A 20,609-nucleotide genomic window follows, 5' to 3' on the forward strand; every position below is an offset into this window, starting at 1 on the left:
AGTGAAGATAATTTCATGATGGATTCCCAAATAACATATAAGGTAATATTAGGGGGCTTAGTAAGGCAAAAGGGCAATACCTCAAGCTGTTGCACTCCTTCCAATGTTGGCAAAACTGCTGAAACACCTTCATGTGAAGATGCCACATCCACATGTGGATTCACACAATCAGAGGTCATCCCAGTGGGTCAGCCCCTCAAATCATGCCAGAATGGTCGATGGCATGATGTCATCTAGCTGCAATCAAGAAGGAATACTGTCCCCTTTGTTAGCTGCTTGAATCCCAGGGTGTGGAGGCACTCGTTGCAGCTCCAGGGTTAAATACGTTTCAGAGTCTGGAATGGTCGCTGGTGAACCTTCGTCCAGCACACTGTTCAGAGACCCTCAGCAGAGTTTACAAGAGGGTACAGGTGTCAAAGGAGATATTTATCCATAAGACCCATTATGCACAGGTTTACTCTTCCTTTACCCACTGAACAAAGAGGAAAAATGGTGCGAAAGGTAATATCTTTAAAGGTGAAGAAGGTCCTTTGGATCTGTATGTGGTCATCTTAGAATCCCCTTTGTAAATAGTTTTAAAAATATTAAATTTTTCTATACTCTATAAAATATTTGTATTCATTTGAACACTGCGTGAATCTTTTTCTTTTGCTTACTAGAAATCTAATTCCTGAGCCTTGCCCTTTTCAGCACAGCCTACTGCACTCACCTTCATACCCACTCTCTGCAATGCATGTACTTTGGCATGCTGTGCTCTTCTCTAACCTCTCTCCTGCACTCATCTACCCTTATATCAGCCGCTCTTGAATACCAAGGGTTGCATGCTATGCTTAGCGCCCCAGAATGTCCTTCTTTCAATGGCCACAACACATCCAAACTGTGAGTCATCAGTTTGGTCTTACTTCCTCTAATTAAAGATGTGAGAGCAGTCAGGCCACAAACACAGGTATACTCTATAGAGGGAAACATCCTGTCAACTTCCTAAATACAAATATAAGTCACCAGGGAGACAAGGCGCTAGCAGTTCTTGGCTCTTTTCAACTACAGCTAACCATCCAGCAGAGAAAGGTATCATTTTCATATGCTGGTAGGAAAACTCCTTACTACAGAAGGATTCTGCTTAAACTTATATCAGTCACTTCTTTCTCCCTAATAATGGTGCAGTAAATAAAAGTTATAGTGAAACAGTCTGTCTAAACACATGTTGAAGAAGACATTCCTGAAACACCACAGGTGGCAGAGCTGACTTCAGGCTACATCCTCACCGTCTCCCTCTTTACACTGGCTATTCTCCTTGGAAGGGGTCAGCTTACCTCTACAATATTTTAAGATCTTTAGAAAGAAATTAAAAAGTTTATTGTTTAAGGAGGCTTTTTCATGATAAATTCTATATATAAATTCTATGACTATAATTACGTATTTTAACTGTTTTTATGTTTTGTGACTTGTTTATGTATGTTTTTATTATTGAATTTTATATTGTAATTGTAATCTGCTGAGCATAATGAAGTTACTATCAGTGGAATATAAATACTGTAATAAATAAATAAATAAAACAAACAAAATAAGGATCCCAGCTTCCAGCTGCAAATTCTTTTTTCGCTGTGCCCACACTTATCTCTAAAAGACCCACCTTCCAGTGGAGATCTGCCTGCCAGAACACAAGTTGTGCCTGGGCCACTATTATGTAGGCAAAAGACATTTTTTAGGTGCTCTCACTTTAAAGCTTCCAAGTATGAGCTATCAGGGACTCCTTGATGTTTCCATGGCCTCTCCCCCTCACCCACCTTCACCACCTATAATTGGGAAAGGCCATGACATGCTTTCAGAGCTTGACTATCACCTGAAGCCGGGTCTGAACTGTAATTTCCTTTGGTTGATTCCCATGCAGACATCAATTACACTACACAGAATTAGGGCAGATGTAACTAATGAGGCCCAGGAGAAGCTAAGGGCCAGATGTCTTCTCAGAAATGGATTTAGGAGTTTGCCACCCCTAGGCATTGTTGCTGCTCTTGGCCCCCCTGCCCCCGGGTAAGGTCAGACAACAGTGAGCAGGAGGTGTAAGGCATAGTTTTACAGTTTTCCGCGGCAGTTCAGGCATAGATTCTGTGGCAAAAACTGGAAAAATCTGAAGCTCATTGGCAAACATTTCCATCTTTCATATTTATAAAAATTAAGTCAATTTACAACCTTGTTTGGGTCTGTATAATTTATTTCTCTATTGGTGAGAAAAAGGGAGCTTAAGTATCAGTACTGGGATGAGATCTCAGGGATTTAAAAACAGAAGGAGAGGGTGAGAGGTCCAGGAATAGGGAGAGGAAAGAAGGATGACTAGGGATAGGGTGAGAAGGAGAAAGGATTGAGGGTAGGAGGGAGGAGTATGAGAAGAAAAGAGGACTGAAGATGGGAAGGAGCATGAGAAGGAAAGAGGACTGAGAATGGGGAAGAATATGACAAGGAAAGCAGACTGGGGGTAGGGGAGGAATATAGGAAGGAAAGAGAATTAAGGATGGGGAGGAGTATGAGAAGGAAAGAGGACTGAGGTTAAGGAAGAGGATGAGAAGGAAAGAGGATGCAAAGAGGAGAGGTAAAAAGGACTGGGGACGGGGAGGATGGGAAATAGGAAAGACAGAGGAAAGGGGGAAATCAGGAATCTGAGATGGGAGGAAAAGAGGGAGAGAGATGGAGGTTCTGGAATTCAGAAAGTGAGAAAGGGAGTAGAACATGTTGGAAGGGGGGTTCCAGGATCTGGGGGATAGAATTTGAGATCAAGTGAGAGAGAACCTGACTTGCAGTGGGTGGAGAAGGGGGAAGGGGAGAAATTAGGTATCCCTAATGTGCTCTGGTCCTGCTCCCCCTTACAACTTCTAACCTCTCAATCTGGCGCATACACCAGGACTAATCCCGTCTCTCTCACACACACAAACACCCCTTCCCCCATCTGATTCAATCTCATTCCTCAAAATCTCTTCTCACCCCTAATGATACCCATTCAGCTCCTCCTAATCTTACCAAAATGATCCACCTTTGCTCTCTGTGCTCCAGGCTCACTCCCCTCCCATTTTATTTCCTGTATGTTGCCTGGGAAGGGAGGGACTGGATCACATACATAACATAGGCCTGGATTTATCAAAATGCACTAAATATCACATGTTGTAATTTCTACCTACAACCACTGAGGGGGGGGGGGGGAGAGAGAGAGAGAGAGAGAACGCCTAGCTATAAGGCCCTCATAATAGGTAGGTATTTATATCTCTATATAAGGCCCACCTAGCTACTCGAAGTGAGGTTTAGGTATTAGTATAGGGGTTAGGGGCCACTTTGACATTCAGAGTGCGACGTACGAACAGAACAGTGCACTCTTGTGAAGATTTGATGAGATTTGTGCAATGTTCTCTCAACCTAGCTTGATGTTACCCAAGCACGGCTTAATGCAAATGAAAAAGTTGTAGTTAAAATATGCGTTAAAGCTGGTTAAAGCTGCCTGGGTTTTTTTCTATTGTCTGAGAACTGGGTAAACAAGGGTCTGACTCCCCTTGTTAATCAGGGTGAGAATCTCTCACCTTGATTAACTGGGTAAACAAGGGTCTGACTCCCCTTGTTAATCAGGGTGAGAATCTCTCACCCTGATTAATTGGGTAAACAAGGGTCTAACTCCCTGATTAACAAGGGGAATCAGAACCTTGTTTACCCAGTTCTCAGACAACAGAAAAAAAAAACCAGGCAGGATGAAAGGGTGTGCACACATTCTCTTTCCATGGTCCTGCCTGGGTCTTGGCCTTTTGGCTGAGAGAAGGTAACCCATTCAAGGAAAAAGCCAGGCAGGATGAAAGGGTGTGCACACATTCTCTTTCCATGGTCCTGCCTGGGACTTGACATTTTGGCTGAGAGAAAGTAACCCATCCAGGCTGGGTAACAGTGAATTACTGGCCATGATCTTAACGGAGCTAAAATCACTGAAAGCTGAGACTGCAGAAAGCCTGAATCATTAAATGCAAAGCCAGCCATGTGCCTAGTGGAACTGTAAACCCAGGGCAGGATAAGCCCTCCTACCAAGGGAGAGGAACTGAAGGATGCAGCAGATCCAGAGGGGGAGTGGTCCACCAAGGATGTGGAGATCCCAGTGGCAGATTGGGAGGTGACTCTGGGTTCCCCTTGAGCAAGGGGACTCCAGTAGTAGATTGAGCATTCCCCAAGAAGACATGGACTCCAGCAGAAGATTGAGTAGCCTCCCCAGGAGGGTTTGGACCCAGTGGCAGATTGATCAGTCTCCAAGGAGGGCATGGACCCCAGCGGCAGATCAAGTGGTCCCCCAGGAGGGTATGGGCCCTAGAAGCATTCCAGGAGGAGGAGTGTCCCCCAGGAGAGCAGGGACCCCAACAACAGACCAGGAGGTGAAATCAGGTCCCTAGTAGGGCGTGGACCCAGATACATGACTCTGCACTTCTGGCACTGAATCCCAGCTGCCAAATCTTTGACCACTCTTCAAGCTTTCTTAAACCACTTTCATTCTGTCTGCTCTTTCAGGCATGTCCACCCTGTTACAGATCTTAGTATCATCCGCAAATTGACAGACTTCACCTTCTATCCCTTCTGCAAAGTCGCTCGCAAAGATATCGAATGAAACCAGTCCCAAAACTGATCCCTGTGCTACTCCATATAACACTTTTCTCTCTTCAGATTCATTTACCATTACATGCTGTCTCCTGTCAGTCAACTGGTGTGTAATCCACTCTACCACCTTGGTGCCCACTCCAAAGCATCTCATTTTATTTACAAGCCGAAGAAGAAGAGTATTATCATAGATGGAAGGCAGTACACATTTTCAGTCAGCCTGCTGCCCCCCCCCCTCCCCCCTCTCCAGATTTTTGCCACCTTAGACACAAACCTAGTGTGCCAATTGACAAATCCAGGCCTGTGCCTATTAATACACAGGGCACATACATTTTTCAAAACGTTTGTTAGTTGCTAACTGAAACTTCTCATCTTTCATGATTAAATACCAGGTATAAGGAATAAAAGCAAAGGCCAATAAGTAGCAGTTCAAGGCTGCAGATGATAAATTCATCATCTATAAATTCCATGCTTTCCTTACATCCAATATATAGCTTATGGACAAGGGTTCCCTGCACGCTCTATGTCATCAGAGTCAGGCAGAGCCAATTGAGGTATTACCTTCATTGAAATAGGGATAAACCCTACAATTGCCTAACTGTAAACACACATTTATGAGGAAAATATACTCAAAAGCACAACTTAACATTGAATGAATGCATGTATATGCATCCACTATACACAAGTATAACTTATGAATGTACTTTTACTATCTATTTTATAAATGTTTACTTGCTAATAATTCATGTGTCAATCCTGCCCCTTAATATGCATACGAATTTGCCTTTGTATATGTAAGGGCAGTCACATAAACTCTCTTCCTAAATATACCAGGTCTGAAAGAAGTGAATCCCTGATTAGGAAGCCTAACTTCCAGTCACAGGAGGCAGACTTTCTGGTGAAAAGGATAATGAAGATCCAGGACATCTTATATGAGAAGTAAACACAGAGAATGAGATGCTATCAGAAAGAGCAGACCTGGGAGAAAATCCACCACCAACTCAATGCAGTCTTCCACAAAAATAGAAGTGTGCAAGAACTGAGTCTCAAGTTGTGAGACCTCCAATGCCAGGTCAAGAAGAAACAAGCCAAAATGAAGGAAGAGGGGCCTGCAAGCCAAATTTCTTTCATCCAAGCAGTACAGATGGTCCTCAGCACCATTTCAGAGTATGCTATGAGAGGTGTGGGAGAGTTGGACACCTCACGTACTCAAGACCTCCAAAGTGTGCTGTATTTGTAAGAAAGGCATTTAAGGAATTTGCATGTCATGACTATAATAATGTGTAATAACATACATATAACTACAGATGCCCCTTTATTGAGATATTTAATGGTGCTAAAGGCAGATAGGGCCAGCTGTCATTAACCTTTCCTAGATGTCTGTGCTCTTTTTGTGCATGCATGCAGGTAAGAAAATAGTGCATAATATAAGTATTAGAAGATAGTTGAGTAGCAGGAGGCTGTATACTTTAGACCTTAGAGATGTTCTCCATGTCTATAAGGAAGGTACAGTGGTAGAAAAGAGAAACTGCCAGATAAAGTATGTAGTGACAGTGTGGACCATTTTACCTTTTTGCAGGGGAAGTGACTGTCCAAGAGTCTCATGGTCCCAGAACCAGTGGCCTTGGAAAAAGTTAGATGGCATGTACAAGTGCTGCCAGAAGACCTGGAGAAAGATAGCAACAAGAGAAGGTGGGGACAGCAGAGTCCAGAGCTGACAATGAAAGTGAAGTGGCAGAAGATGCTGAGCACCACTAGTCAACTATTCCTGAGGTATTGTAGCATCCTGGAGATGGGCGAGAGGCCAGGCATTTTGAAGATGGCAGCTTCTGTGGAAGAGAAGAAGAGGGGCCTTGCATTCCAGCAGAGAGCTATGTGCTGCAATTAAATGAGAGAATGGCAGACCAGATAGCAGGCATAAGGCAGGACATCTAGGACATAAAGGAAATAGTGCATGAGGAAATGCAGGGTGTCTATCAGGACATCCAGGACTTTGGCAGAATGCTACAGAATGGTATGGTTTGATATCGTAAATATCATGCAGGACATGACTTTGTCTGGAGGGAAATGCTACTGCAGATGCCACCCTGCCAACCACAAGAGTTATGAAACGCTCCATGGCAGCCACTGGTTCCTTGGATGCAGCCTCCACAAAGATTTGCAGCAGCTCCATCACAACCCTCTGATGATGCTGCTGCTACTCTACACTCCACAGCAATCTTGAAACTTTGACTCCCCTGCCACTTCCCTCAGTGTCCATACCCTCCAAAGGAACTGTGAGTAGTAAGCAGACACCGCTTTGGAGGAGCACTAGTCTGGACCAGTCCAAGACACCCGAGCCACCCCCCAAATAGAGAGGATGGCCTAGGAAGAATTCATTTCTTGTTTTCTATGCATTAAAATCATCAGTGTCTTGCAAGTAAAAATATCTTTACCATTGAAAATGTCATTGAATCAGAGTGCTTCTTTCCTCTACAACCTGCTGGTGAGTTTGCTGATGCATTTCCTGCAATTCCTCAGCACTCAGGTCATATGCCGCCTCCTTCTCCTCAAGATGATCATCTAGTCCCCCTGGAGGAGGCAGGCTTCTGGTTTTGGAGTGATTATGAAGCATTCAGCAGGCTAGAAAGATCTCACAGACCTTGGTGGGGTTGCAGAGGAGACATCCCCCCGATCTATTCAGGCCATTCTCTCGATGACTGCCCTAGTCTGCCACTGGGCCCCTATTGTAATACACATCTGGGATGCCAGCAGGATCATGATCTGATTTCGAGTGTATATTCTCAATTACCTGTAAGGGAGAAGGCAGAGAATAGCTGAGTAAGATATCCCATGGTGATACAAGAAATTCATGGAAAACCTCCCGAAAATGAACCAAAAAATGAAAAAAAAAACCAAAAAGCTTTTTTCCCATGCACATCCCTAATTTGTTGTTGTTGCTACCTTCTCTGAGGAAAAGATAAATAGTAATGTGTTTTTCTGAGAAAAGCAGCCAGAAACTAATAAGGGTCTGTAGCGGCCTAGGCAGAACAAAAGTAATACTGCCCCCCACCCCAATCCCCATCCTGATTTGAATGTGCCCTCTGACAGTGGTAGATATATAGAATTGTGGTCACCTACTTACAGTGTGCTCTCTCTCGCTCCCGCTCCATGATTACTGTCACCTACTTCTTTCACCTCTGAAGCAGGTTCCGGCTGGAGAGCTGGAGAATGTGGGCAGGGGAGAGGCTTGCTTCCTGCTGGGCTTGGTGCTGGCAGAGCAGGCAGGCTGTACAGGAAGGAGGCTACCTTCTGGATCTAGTGCTTGCTGGCTGTCTGGGCTGGTTCTCACCCTTCCTCGTCTCTCTCCATCCCTGAGCCGGGGTCTCCTCTCTCTGATCACCTGGCCACATTGGCCTTCTCCCTTCTCGATAGCCGGGAAAGCTGGTTTGCTTCTGGCCCTCCTTTGCTTTCAGGGATGCTTAGGCACAGATTTCAGGGTCGCTCTCAGGAGCCGCTCTCCGGGTTTTCTGCCAGGTTTGTATTCAGGGTTTGTGCCTCCTCTTCTTCAGGGGGTCCATTGCTTGCCTTCCTTTTCTTCCTCCTTGCCCCTCTGTCTTATACTTTCCAGCTGATAAATATGCATAAGTTCATGTATAATCACATGGTGAGCAGAGGATCTTTTCTGCATTGCAGGTCAGAGTGTTTTTCTCAGTCAGACTGCCCCCTCCCCCCCACCAAGGGTAAGGGTCTTTCTGACCTCTGCTTGCTTGGTCGTCCCTGACACTTGCTTAGGATCTTAAGTTGTTGCCTCTCTGCATTATATTTGCACAGGAACTGACAAACAGGCACATCTGATAAGGTATCCTTCAGTGTATCAGGACAAGGCCTCTTCATTTTCCACAGACACAAGGTTTTAAAGTTCACCTGGGCAAAGTTCCTTCTCTTGCTATGACAGTATCTGGGGCCTGTCAGAATTTGGCCTGTTCATGGCTATTATAATTCATAATTGATGCATCAGTGTATCTGCCTACAGTGCCTGGGCAGAGGAAGAACCTGTGGCAGATGAGAGGGGCCTGGAGAGACCTGCAGCAGTCCCTCAACCAGCCAGGTTACTGAGATTACTGTGATTATCTAAGCTATCTAAGGGGGCATTGGGGGTGTCAAAGTATGGTTATGACTGGGGAGGTGCAAGTGGCCACCATATAGTGTGATATTAAATAGGTATGTATGGAGACTGTAATGGTTTAACCTGGCATTACTAGCATGGATGTTCATTAGTTTACTATGTCATATTAGGTAACAGACATATAGTAGGTCAGATTTACATAGAATGATTGAAACCTTATAGGCACAAATATAATAATGTTGTAAGGAAGAGATGGTACTTACTTTCTCAACAATTAGAAATTGTTTCATGCTGATATCTCAAGCAATACCTCGCAAGCCAGTCTTCAGGGGACACCCAGGCAGTCAGGTTTTCAGGACAGTCACAATTACTATACATTAGGCAGCCATGCATTGCTGCTATTCTCTTCAAATTTATATTATGCAGGCTCCTGGAGGATAACCTGAGAACATGCCTGCCTAGTTGTGCCCCAATGACTGGCCTTCTCCCCATTTTGGCCCTGGAGTTAGGAATGCAGGGACATACACTTTTCAATTTCACTATACCACTTAGGGCCTTCCTTCTTTCTCTGATATATCTGAAAAATGTTTTGTCACCTCATTTTACCTTTTTGGCAATCCTTTCTTCTGCTTGACCTTTTACTTTCCTGATTTCTTCTTCTTTTCTCTCAGTTTCACTAGATGTTCTTCCCTGTGTTCCTCTTTTTGGGATCCTTTATACTTCCTGAATGCTATTCTTTTTGCCTATATTTTTTCAGGCACTTCCTTTGAGAACTAAATCGATTTCTTTTTCCTTGTACATTTGTTTACTTTTCTAACATATCGATTTGTTGCTTTTGTAATAGCTCCTTTTACTTTAGTTTTATTCCACCTCAACCATTTTCTCCCAGTCTTCTGGGAGGGATCCCAAAAGACCCACTCTTAGAACCCGTTCCCCGAAGTTGGATTCATTCGGCGCCCTTACGTCCAATCAGTAATGCTTGGAAAAGGTACGCAGAGAGGACCAGACCATGGCTCTACAGATCTCTTGAGGAGAAACCAGCTGGCACTCCGCCCAGGAGGCCACCTGTGCCCGCGTGGAATGAGCTTTCGAACCATCCGGAACGGAGCGGCCATTGCTAAGGTATGCCGAACCAATGGTCTCTTTCAGCCCCTGAGACAGAGTGGCCTTGGATGCCTTGTCTCCCCACTTAGGACCACCAAGCAGGACAAACAAATGATCTGACTTTCAAAAAGGATTAGTGACCTTCAAATAGCGCAGGAGGATTCGGCGACGGATAGAGACCTGCATTTATTGGATATTCGCCGAATCCTCCTGCGCTATTTGAAGGTCACTAATCCTTTTCGAAAGTCAGATCATTTGTTTGTCCTGCTTGGTGGTCCTAAGTGGGGAGACAAGGCATCCAAGGCCACTCTGTCTCAGGGGCTGAAAGAGACCATTGGTTCGGCATACCTTAGCAATGGCCGCTCCGTTCCGGATGGTTCGAAAGCTCATTCCACGCGGGCACAGGTGGCCTCCTGGGCGGAGTGCCAGCTGGTTTCTCCTCAAGAGATCTGTAGAGCCATGGTCTGGTCCTCTCTGCGTACCTTTTCCAAGCATTACTGATTGGACGTAAGGGCGCCGAATGAATCCAACTTCGGGGAACGGGTTCTAAGAGTGGGTCTTTTGGGATCCCTCCCACAGTAGGGTGGTTTTGGTACATCCCACTGCTATGGACTGATCTGGGTACGTTCAGGAAAGGAAAATTGGTTCTTACCTGCTAATCTTCGTTCCTGTAATACCACAGATCAGTCCAGAGGCCCACCCAGATGTGACTGCCGAAAGATGGGCTGATCTTTGGGTTAGCTACTGTATCCAGTATCCAGTCTGCCCAGCATGTTTTCGTACTTATTTTTCTCATACTTATCTATTACTCTGACAGGTGAGGTCAGGGTTCTTATTGGTAACTTTTTGGTTCTAATTTCCTTCCATCCCCACCATTGATGTAGAGAGCAGTGCTGGAGCTGCATCAATGTGAAGTATCAAGCCTAAGTGGTTAGGGGTAGTAACCACCGCAATAAGCAAGCTACTCCCAGGCCTATTTGTTTACCCAGCCTGTGCAATTTAGTCCTTTTTGGTTGTTGTCTGAATACAAACCCTCTTTTCTTCATTCCCTCCTGCCATTGAAGCAGTGAGCTAATCTTATTCTTAATCACTAGTGTCTCTCTTGATACCTCCTCTAGTTGCTCTGACTGTTCCAACACCTCTCTCCTGGAGCTACTTAGCTGTTCCAATGTCTTTCTGTTGGTACTCCTTGACTATTCTTTCACCTTTCTCCTGATGTTTCTTGGCTGTTCCTGAATCTCTCTTCTGGTGCTTCTTGGTTGTTCCAGCACCTCTTTTCTGCTATTCTTTTGTTGTTCTGGTTAGGGATGTGAATCGTTTATCTGATGATTGAAAATATCGTCTGATATTGGCCGGCCCCTGTCACATGGTAGGAGCACTGGATGGCCCGCGCCATTTTTAAAGATGGCATTGGCCGTGCATTGCTCCTACCATGTGACAGGGACCGGCCAATGGCACGGATACCCTGTCACATGCTAAGGGCAAAGGACCATCAACGCCATTTTGTTTACTAGCAGCTGATGGCCCGAGAGCGGGAGAACGCTCCCGGGACCCCCACTGGACCACCAGGTTCTTAAAAATGTTTTGGGGGGATTGGAGGATACTAAAGAACTAATTTTAAAGGGTCGGGCTGTGTTTTTGGGTTATCAGCTTAGCGCAGCCAATAAAAAAAAACCAAACAATTGAACAACGAGAAAAATAATTTCCTGATAGTCTACGAATCCGAAATCAGAACCGATTCTGGTTCCGATTCACATCTCTAGTTCTGGTATCTCTCTTCTAGCGCTTCTATCCAACAGTCTTTTTGTTCTCTATTTCTCTTACTCCATCAGCCCTTAATTGTTCCTTAGCTCTCTCCTTGCCTTTTCTCTCTCCTTTGCTTCCTGATCTGTCTAGGATTGCCAACTAGTTCCAGATTTTTAGGACAGGTTGATCCAGTCTTGGTTTGACTCCCTGCATGCAGGTACTTATAAGTCTTACTTTTCTTAGGGAATGCAATAGGGAAATCAGAATAAGTCCCAGCATGCAAAAGGGTAAAACCAGGACTGGATCAACCTATCCTGAAAATCTGGAGCCAGTTGGCAACCCTAGGTGTGTCTTATATTACTTTCATCTTCATGTGTTAAATCATTCTCACTCACTGGTATCTTATCTGTCCCCTCCTCCAATTGCTCTGGGTGACTCTGCTTCTTTCATCCTTGGCTCATCCAGCATCTCTTTTCTGGTTCTCTTTAACTGTATCTGTTTCTTTTTCCTGGTGCTTACTGGCTGATTTTCTACATCTCCTCTTTTAGCCTCTATTTCTCTTTCTGAAGCAGCTCTTAATTGCTCTAAATTGATGTCACTTGCATATTTCTTTTCCTTAATTTTTATTATTAAAATCTTAAATCTAGGTCAGTTGCTTTTAGCTTTTCCCGAGATATTATTCCTCTTTCTTCCAGTTTTTGGCATGCTCTCTTTGTGAACCCTCAATTTAAATATAGGGTTTGAGGCATAAAAATAGCAGTACATTATCTTCTTTTTGTCTTCAGTGTTCCATGCAATTGTTTCTCTTCCTCTTAGATTTTTCATTAAATTCTGTGATCTGTCAACTGCTACAGTGAGTCTATGAAGAAATTTACCATGTCTTATAGTTATGTAGCCCCATCTACTTGGAATTATATCCCGCTGGTCATTAGGAAAGAAAAAAAAACTATATAAAATTCACAAAGTGTTTGAAAACCAGATTTTTATTACAAGCATTTGATCTTTAGTCTTTTACTTTTAATGTTTTTTTATCTATTACCTGGTTTATTTTGGTTTTACTTTTTTAAGGTTTTAAGTTGTTTAGATTATGTTTTAAATCTTTTTAATATTGTTTATTGTAATTAGAGATGTGAATCGTGTGCCCGATCATTTTAACGATCAGGTTCGGATGGTCGGAGAAAAAAATCGGATCGTTAGAGATGTGAATTGGAATCGGTTCCGATTCCAATTCACATTGTTAATTTTTTAGTGAGGCCTGAGCAGATAAAAAAAACCCCACCCCGACCCTTTACAAATGACCCCTTTGCTCTCCCACCTTCCTGACCCCCCCCCCCCCCCCCAAAATGTTAAGTTACCTGGTGGTCCAGTGAGGGGGTCCCGGCGCGATCTCCCGCTCTCGGGCCATCGGCGCCATTTTGGCTACCACTGATAAAAATGGCGCCGATGGCCCGATAAAAAAAAAACCCACCCCTACCCTTTACAAATTACCCCTTTGCTTCTCCCACCCTCCCGACTCCCCCAAAAACCTTTTACATGTACCTGGTGGTCTAGCGGGGGATCCTCACTATGTCACAGGGACATAGTGAGGACAAAGGCGATCGGCGCCATTTTGAAACCTCCAGCACCGGCGGTATGATTGAAGGGATGGCTCCCGGACCCCCCGCTAGACCACCAGGTATATGTAAAAGGTTTTTGGGGGGGTCGGGAGGGTGGGAGAAGCAAAGGGGTAATTTGTAAAGGGTCGGGGTGGGTTTTTTTTTTATCGGGCCATCGGCGCCATTTTTATCAGTGGTAGCCAAAATGGCGCCGATGGCCTGAGAGCGGGAGATCGCACCGGGACACCCCCCCCCCCCCCCCACTGGACCACCAGGTAATTTAACATTTTGGGGGGGTTCGGGAGGGTGGGGGAGGGTAAGGAATTGGTTTAAAGGGTCGGGGGTGGGTTTAGGGGTTGTTTTGGTGTGCCAGTTTTCCCGCCCTCCCCCAAATAATTCCCATGCCCTATTTAACGATACAATACAAATGCCCCTGACGATAAATCAGGGGCATTTGTATTGTATCATGCACTCTAACGATTTAGAATGATTTTAAAATTATCTGACGATAATTTTAATCATTCAAAAACAATTCACATCCCTAATTGTAATGGTGAACTTATTTTAACTTTTTGATATTGTAAACTGCTTTGATGACTGATAAATTAGTGGTCAATTAAATTAAATAAAAAATTATAATACCAGGCTTGTTATCTTCATCTGAAGAATATGCACTATTGCTTTTACTGTTGTTAGACCTAGTGCTGAAGCTGAGAGACAGAGAGAGAGAGAAAGAGAGACACTAGCCATAATGTCCTCTCCCTAGATAGGTATTTGTATCCCTATGTGCGGCCCACCTAGTAACTCGAGGTGAGGTTTAGGTATTAGTGTAGGTGTTAGGGGCCACTTTGACATTCAACGTGAGACATACGAACAGAACAGTGGTCTCTTGTGAAGATTTGATGACGTTCGGAGTGAGGAAACTCACTTCAAGATGATATTTGTGCAAGGTTCTCTCAACCTAACTTGATGGACTCTCTACCTGGGTAACATCAAGCTAGGTGGAGAGAACATTGCCCAAATCTCATCTTTGGGTGAGTTTCCTCTCTCCGTAGATCATCAAATCTTCACAAGAGACCACTGTTCTGTTTGTATGTCTCACGTTGAATGTCAAAGTGACCCCTAACCCCCTACACTAATACCTAAACCTCTCCTTGAGTTACTAGGTAGGCCACCCATAGGCTTACAAATACCTATCTAGGGAGAGGACATTATGGCTAGTCAGTCTCTTTCTTTCTCTCATATATATAGCTAGGCTGGTGCTCCAGGAGCTTCAAATCTCCTAAAACAGGCCTTTCAGGAGACATCACCAAATACACTAAAAACTTACCACCCCGTAACGCAAGCTATCGCACGGCTTAACTCTACTGAAAAAGGTGTAATTAAAATCAGCGTTAAGTCTGTGCAATAGCACTTCGCAGACAGGCAAGCCCACTCCCCGCCCCTAACTCCTCCTCTTTTTCAAATTTGAATCGCACCATACGATATGGTGCAATCGCATGAGTTAAAGACATTTTCGCATGCGGTAAGGGCCTATCGCATGTGCTAACAGAACTTTTCGCATGCGATAAGCCCTTAAATGCATGCGAAAACGCCTTAGCGCATTTTGATAAATGACCCCATACTTTCCAACACTGCCATTCAAACAAGGAGAGGTGGAAAACATCAGAGAGGCAGAAGAAGAGAGAGAGGAGGAGACCAAGGAGAAGGTGAGAGAGAGGAGAAAGAAGCTGGGAAGAAGGAAGAAGACTAAGGAGAGGTGGGTGATGGAAGAATAAGGAAAATATTGGTGGATTCTGAGGAGGAGGAATGCTCAAACATTTTTTTTCTGACCAGCCCCTACACTGGACTCTGAAATCAGAACAAGTCCTAGGACCAGTCTGAGACTCATCTCTGCCTCTGACTCTCTCTTTCTGTGTCCATGGGCAGGTCACAACATTTCCTTTGTGCTTCCAGGATCCACTTGCTTTGACACATGTAGAGAAAGGACAAGACAAACTCATTATATCTTACTAGATAAACGAAGCTTGACCGACGTGCCGCAAATGCGCAGTAGAGACCAGCTCTACTGCGCATGTGCGGGCGAGCACGTCGGTCTGAGCCAGCGTCAGAAAGAAAAAAAATGGCGGCATCCAGTGGCAGCAGCGGGCGGCGACGGCGGTAGCGAGCGGCGGCGGTACCGGCAGCGGGCGGCGGCGGTAGCGGGCGGCGGTGACGACGGTAGCGGCGACGGCGGTAGCGGGCGGCGTCCAGTGGCAGCAGCGGGCGGCGACGGCACCGGCAGCGGGTGGTAGCGGTGGCGGTAGCGACGGCGGTAGCGGGGCGGCGGTAGCGGCAAGTAGCAAGGGAGGGAGAAGAGAGAGAGAGGGAGGGACGGACTAAGTGGGAGGGAGGGACGGAGAGAGAGAGTGGGAGGGAGGGACTGAGAGGGAGGGAGGGATTGAGTGAGGGGGAGGGACTGAGGGGGAGGGACTGAGTGAGAGGGAGAGGGGGGACTGAGTGAGAGGGAGTGGGACTGAGGGAGGGAGTGGGACTGGGAGAGAGAGGGAGGGAGTGGGACTGAGTGAGTGAGAGGGAGGGAGAGAGGGGGGAGGGAGTGACTGAGTGAGAGGGAGGGACTGAGTGAGAGGGAGGGACTGAGTGGGAGGGAGAGATTGAGTGAGGGGGAGGGACTGGGGGGAGGGAGGGGGGGACTGAGAGGGAGGGAGGGAGTGGGACTGAGGGAGAGAGAGGGAGGGAGTGGGACTGAGGGAGAGGACGGAGTGAGTGGGACTGAGTGAGAGTGAATGGGACTGAGTGAGTGAGAGGGAGGGAGAGAGGGGGGAGGGAGTGAGTGAGACTGAGTGGGAGGGAGGGACTGAGTGAGAGGAGAGGGAGGGTGGGAGGAGTGGGTTAGGGAGGGTGGGGAGGAGGGAGGGAGGGAGGTAGGGGGTGGTGAAGAGTGAGGGGAGAGAGAATGAGGGGGAGGTGAGAGACAGAGGGATGTAGCCCGTTTTAACGGGCTTAACGGCTTGTAATTATATATTAGAATACACATTGTTACTTCTATAATGTTTTTCTTATTTATATACTTAATGTTACTATATGTGCCTTCTTGTAAACCGATGTGATGGTAAATAACTTAATGACGGCATATAAAAGATTTTAAATAAATAAATAAATAAATCTGGTTTTCCTGGACCCCAAAATAGATGCATGTATAAATAAATCAGTATACTGTCCAACAGCACAAAAAAGATATGTTTCTGCATACGGGGGGATTTTGAAACACCAGTACATGCAAATCCCGGAAGACGTGTGTGTGGCTGGGCCGCGCGCACCGAGTACATTTTCAGAGTGGCCCGGCCACACCCGTATCTCCCGGTCCATGCGGAAGTGCCAGGTTTTTTAAAAGGGGCTGGGGGGGCAGGGGCTGGGGGGGGCAGGGACAGAGTGGGAACAGCACAATTAGGCACTGTCTTAGTGAAGTGCACCCTGGCAGATGGCCGGCACGTAACTTACTTCTGCTCAGGAGAGCAGGTAAGTTTGAAAACAAAAAAAAATAGGGTAGTTAGGTCGGGTTTAGGGGTTGGGGAGGAGAGGGGAAAAGGAAGGAAGAATAGGTAGGGGGTTAGGGAACTGGGGATGGCCCAATCGCATCGTCGTGCACTGTTAAAAAAAAAAAAAAATACCCCCCCTTGCTCTCGAGTGGGCTCCCTCGCGCACATGCACACACCAATAAAAACTGGGCGGATTTTATAAAATGTCGGTGTCAATGCACGCATGTTATAAAATCGGCACACACGTGGATGCCCGCGCGGCCCTTTTAAATTTTACCCCATTATGAGCAAGGTCTGTCTGTGTCAAAGAAACATACTGAAAATAGAAACTGAAAGAGTGCAGAAACTGAAAAACAACTGACCATTGCTTCTCATCTAAGTTTGGAACAGATCCCGGTGTAGTATAATTCTTTCTACACAATGTACACCACTGAAATAAAAAAAAAAAGACTAACATGAAAATTCCCCAGCATTTGTGAAGCTAGTTCTAGCTACCATCTTACTGGCACCTGCTAGTCTTCTGGACACCGCAGTTTTGGAGCACTGATGTTACTTACAAGGCATCAGTTTAAATCAGAAACAGTCCTCGATGATGGTTCACACGATCCAGCAGCAGCACTGCTTGCCAACGTGCAAGAGCTTGCTCTTATAGCAAAATGCACTTTTATACATCAAGTAAAGTCTTCATTCTGGCAGAAACAACTTCTGCTGAGGGAAGCATATGGAATTTTAAATCTAGTTCCATTTGCCAGGCTGCACTGCCAGATCCATGCATCTGATTATTTCCAGACATGAGCTTAGCGTGTAGCATGCCTTATAACAGCCATGTGATGAAGCATTATGGGGAAAGTTTCATTCTTTGGATTTCTCTCTTTTTGGGGGGGGGGGGGAGGGGAAGGGGGTGTATCTCTTGTAAATATTTGCAGTGGTAATTAACTTCTGATGCAATGAGATCATTTATCCCTTACTGCCATTCACTGAGCTGCAGTTCACGCATAGCACATCCAGAATCTGATGAATTACTGTAAAGAAGGTAACGGGAAACAGCTTATGATCAGGACTAGCTCCTAACAGAATGCACATGCTTCCCAACTCATTGGCTTCAAGGAGATGTGCAGTGGATGATTAGGCAGTCTAGTTTTAGCAGGCCAGAACTAGAATTACCTTTACTGAGGGGAGAGCATTGATTTTAGACTTATCAACTGTTTCCAGTGTTCTTATTTTACCTATATCTCCATAAACTGCAGGACACAATGCTATACTGCTACAGAAGATAGGAAATTATATTAATATGTGTGTTTATTTGATTGATAACCACCCTTAGCATCTAAAAATGTCTTTCTAGTACTGTCTAGAAATAATACAATCATTCTATATATGCATGGCAGTTTCTCATCCCTCGCTATAAATGTTTTTCATTGACCTTCATCTTTTCTTCCAATGTCATTCATAGTGTTATAAGTAAACCTATAGTTACCTAAGACAATGGTCCTCAACCTATTCTTTGGAACATACCTAGTCAATCAGGTTTTCAGGATAACCACAATGAATATGCATGAGGTAGATCTGCATGCACTGCCTCCATTGTATGCAAAACTATCTCATTCATATTCATTGTGGATATCCTGAAAATCTGATTGGCTAGGTGTGTCCTAAGGACTGAGTTGAGAACATCTGACTTATGTTTATATGATTTGGCATTTTTAACACCCTATTTATCAAGGATTTCTCTCATTTTGTGCCTAGAAGAAAAAAGGTTTACAAGAGCAGGGCTTTAACAACTCTAGTATTCAAGAACTATGACTGTTTCCAATAAAATTGGTGGCTATTTTGATTTTGCATTTTGAATGTCAGAGATTCGCAATCAAGATAAGTAATTACCACATTTGAAATCAGAATGTTTAAACTAAAACATATAACTGCTATTTTTTCTTCTAAATTACCTCCAAAACTTCACTTTTCAGAAAATCTCTATTCCAATTTGACTTGAGAAATCATTAACTATTAAGATTAGTTAAGATAATCAATGAATATTGAATAAATCAAATATCAATCAACTAAATAAAACAATAGAAATGCAATGGAATAGCCATTAGGGATGTGAATCGTTTTTTGACGATTTAAAATATCGTCCGATATATTTTAAATCGTCAAAAATCGTTAGGGCCACGATACAATACCAATTCCCCCGATTTATCGTCAAAAAATCATAAATCGGGGGAAGGGGGAGGGCAGGAAAACCGGCACACTAAAACACCCTAAAACCCACCCCCGACCCTTTAAATTAAATCCCCCACCGTCCCGAACCCCCCCCAAATGCCTTAAATTACCTGGGGGTCCAGCGGCACACTAAAACACGGCACACTAAAACCCCCTAAAACCCACCCCGACCCTTTAAATTAAATCCCCCCCCTCCCGAACCCCCCCCCCCAAATGCCTTAAATTACCTGGGGGTGCGTAGCGGCGGTCTGTAGCTTAAATTACCTCCGTAGCCTTAAATTACCTCCGTAGCGGCGGTCCGTAGCTAAATCGGGGGAAGGGGGAGAGCAGGAAAACCAGCACACTAAATCGTGTAGTCTTCAGCCGGCGCCATTTTGCAAAATGGCCGCCGCAAAATGGCGGCGGCCATAGACCAAAACGATTCGACGCAGGAGGTCGTTCTGGACCTCCTGGACTTTTGGCAAGTCTTGTGGGGGTCAGGAGGCCCCCCCAAGCTGGCCAAAAGTTCCTGGGGGTCCAGCGGGGGTCCGGGAGCGATCTCCTGCCGCGAATCGTTTTCCGTACGGAAAATGGCGCCGGCAGGAGATCGACTGCAGGAGGTCATTCAGTGAGGGTTCCGGACCCCCGGAACGACCTCCTGCGTCGAATCATTTTGGTCTATGGCCGCCGCCATTTTGCGGCGGCCATTTTGCAAAATGGCGCCGGCTGAAGACTACACGATTTAGTGTGCCGGTTTTCCTGCTCTCCCCCTTCCCCCGATTTAGCTACGGACCGCCGCTACGGAGGTAATTTAAGGCTACGGAGGTAATTTAAGCTACGGACCGCCGCTATGGACCCCCAGGTAATTTAAGGCATTTGGGGGGGGGGTTCGGGAGGGTGGGGGATTTAATTTAAAGGGTCGGGGTGGGTTTTAGGGGGTTTTAGTGTGCCGTGTTTTAGTGTGCCGCTGGACCCCCAGGTAATTTAAGGCATTTGGGGGGGGTTCGGGAGGGTGGGGGATTTAATTTAAAGGTCAGGGGTGGGTTTTAGGGGGTTTTAGTGTGCCGGCTCACGATTTTCACGATACTTTACACACCCTAACGGCAACAATACGATTCCCTCCCCCTCCCAGCCGAAATCGATTGTTAAGACGATCGAGGACACGATTCACATCTCTAATAGCCATCCTATGTTACAATAAATGGCTTATTATAAAGATAACAATTACAAAAACTTCACTGCAAAACTTTAAGACCTCTATTAAAAAGGAGGAAAACGATTTCAGAATGCCAGAAAGGAGTAGCCATTCTCAATAATATAAGCCACTGGAAATGTTTACTGCTAACATTCACCACTGTTTTATGATTTTTATTAGTACCTGACATAGCTATTGGGCAAAACATTGGCCATGTCAGATCAGCCAGTTTTTGTTGAATGTTATGACTTCCAAATATTACTAAGATACGTTTTTCACTTAATAATTTTGAGGACTTTATGGAAGAAGGTTTTTGAGACTGATGATTATCCTTAACTTCTATTAGAGTAGTTACTCCGTGCTGGCATCCTGAGTCTTTTCCTCCATTCTAATAGAGGACTTGTAGTTTTGATGAAAATGTTTGTAATTCTTGCCTGGTTTCCTTCACTGTTTCCTTGTTGTAGATTGCTATAAAGGTAATCAGGGATAGCCTAGCAAAGTGATAT

Source organism: Rhinatrema bivittatum, chromosome 1 (assembly GCF_901001135.1).
Source record: "Rhinatrema bivittatum chromosome 1, aRhiBiv1.1, whole genome shotgun sequence".
NCBI classification, from domain to species: domain Eukaryota; kingdom Metazoa; phylum Chordata; class Amphibia; order Gymnophiona; family Rhinatrematidae; genus Rhinatrema; species Rhinatrema bivittatum.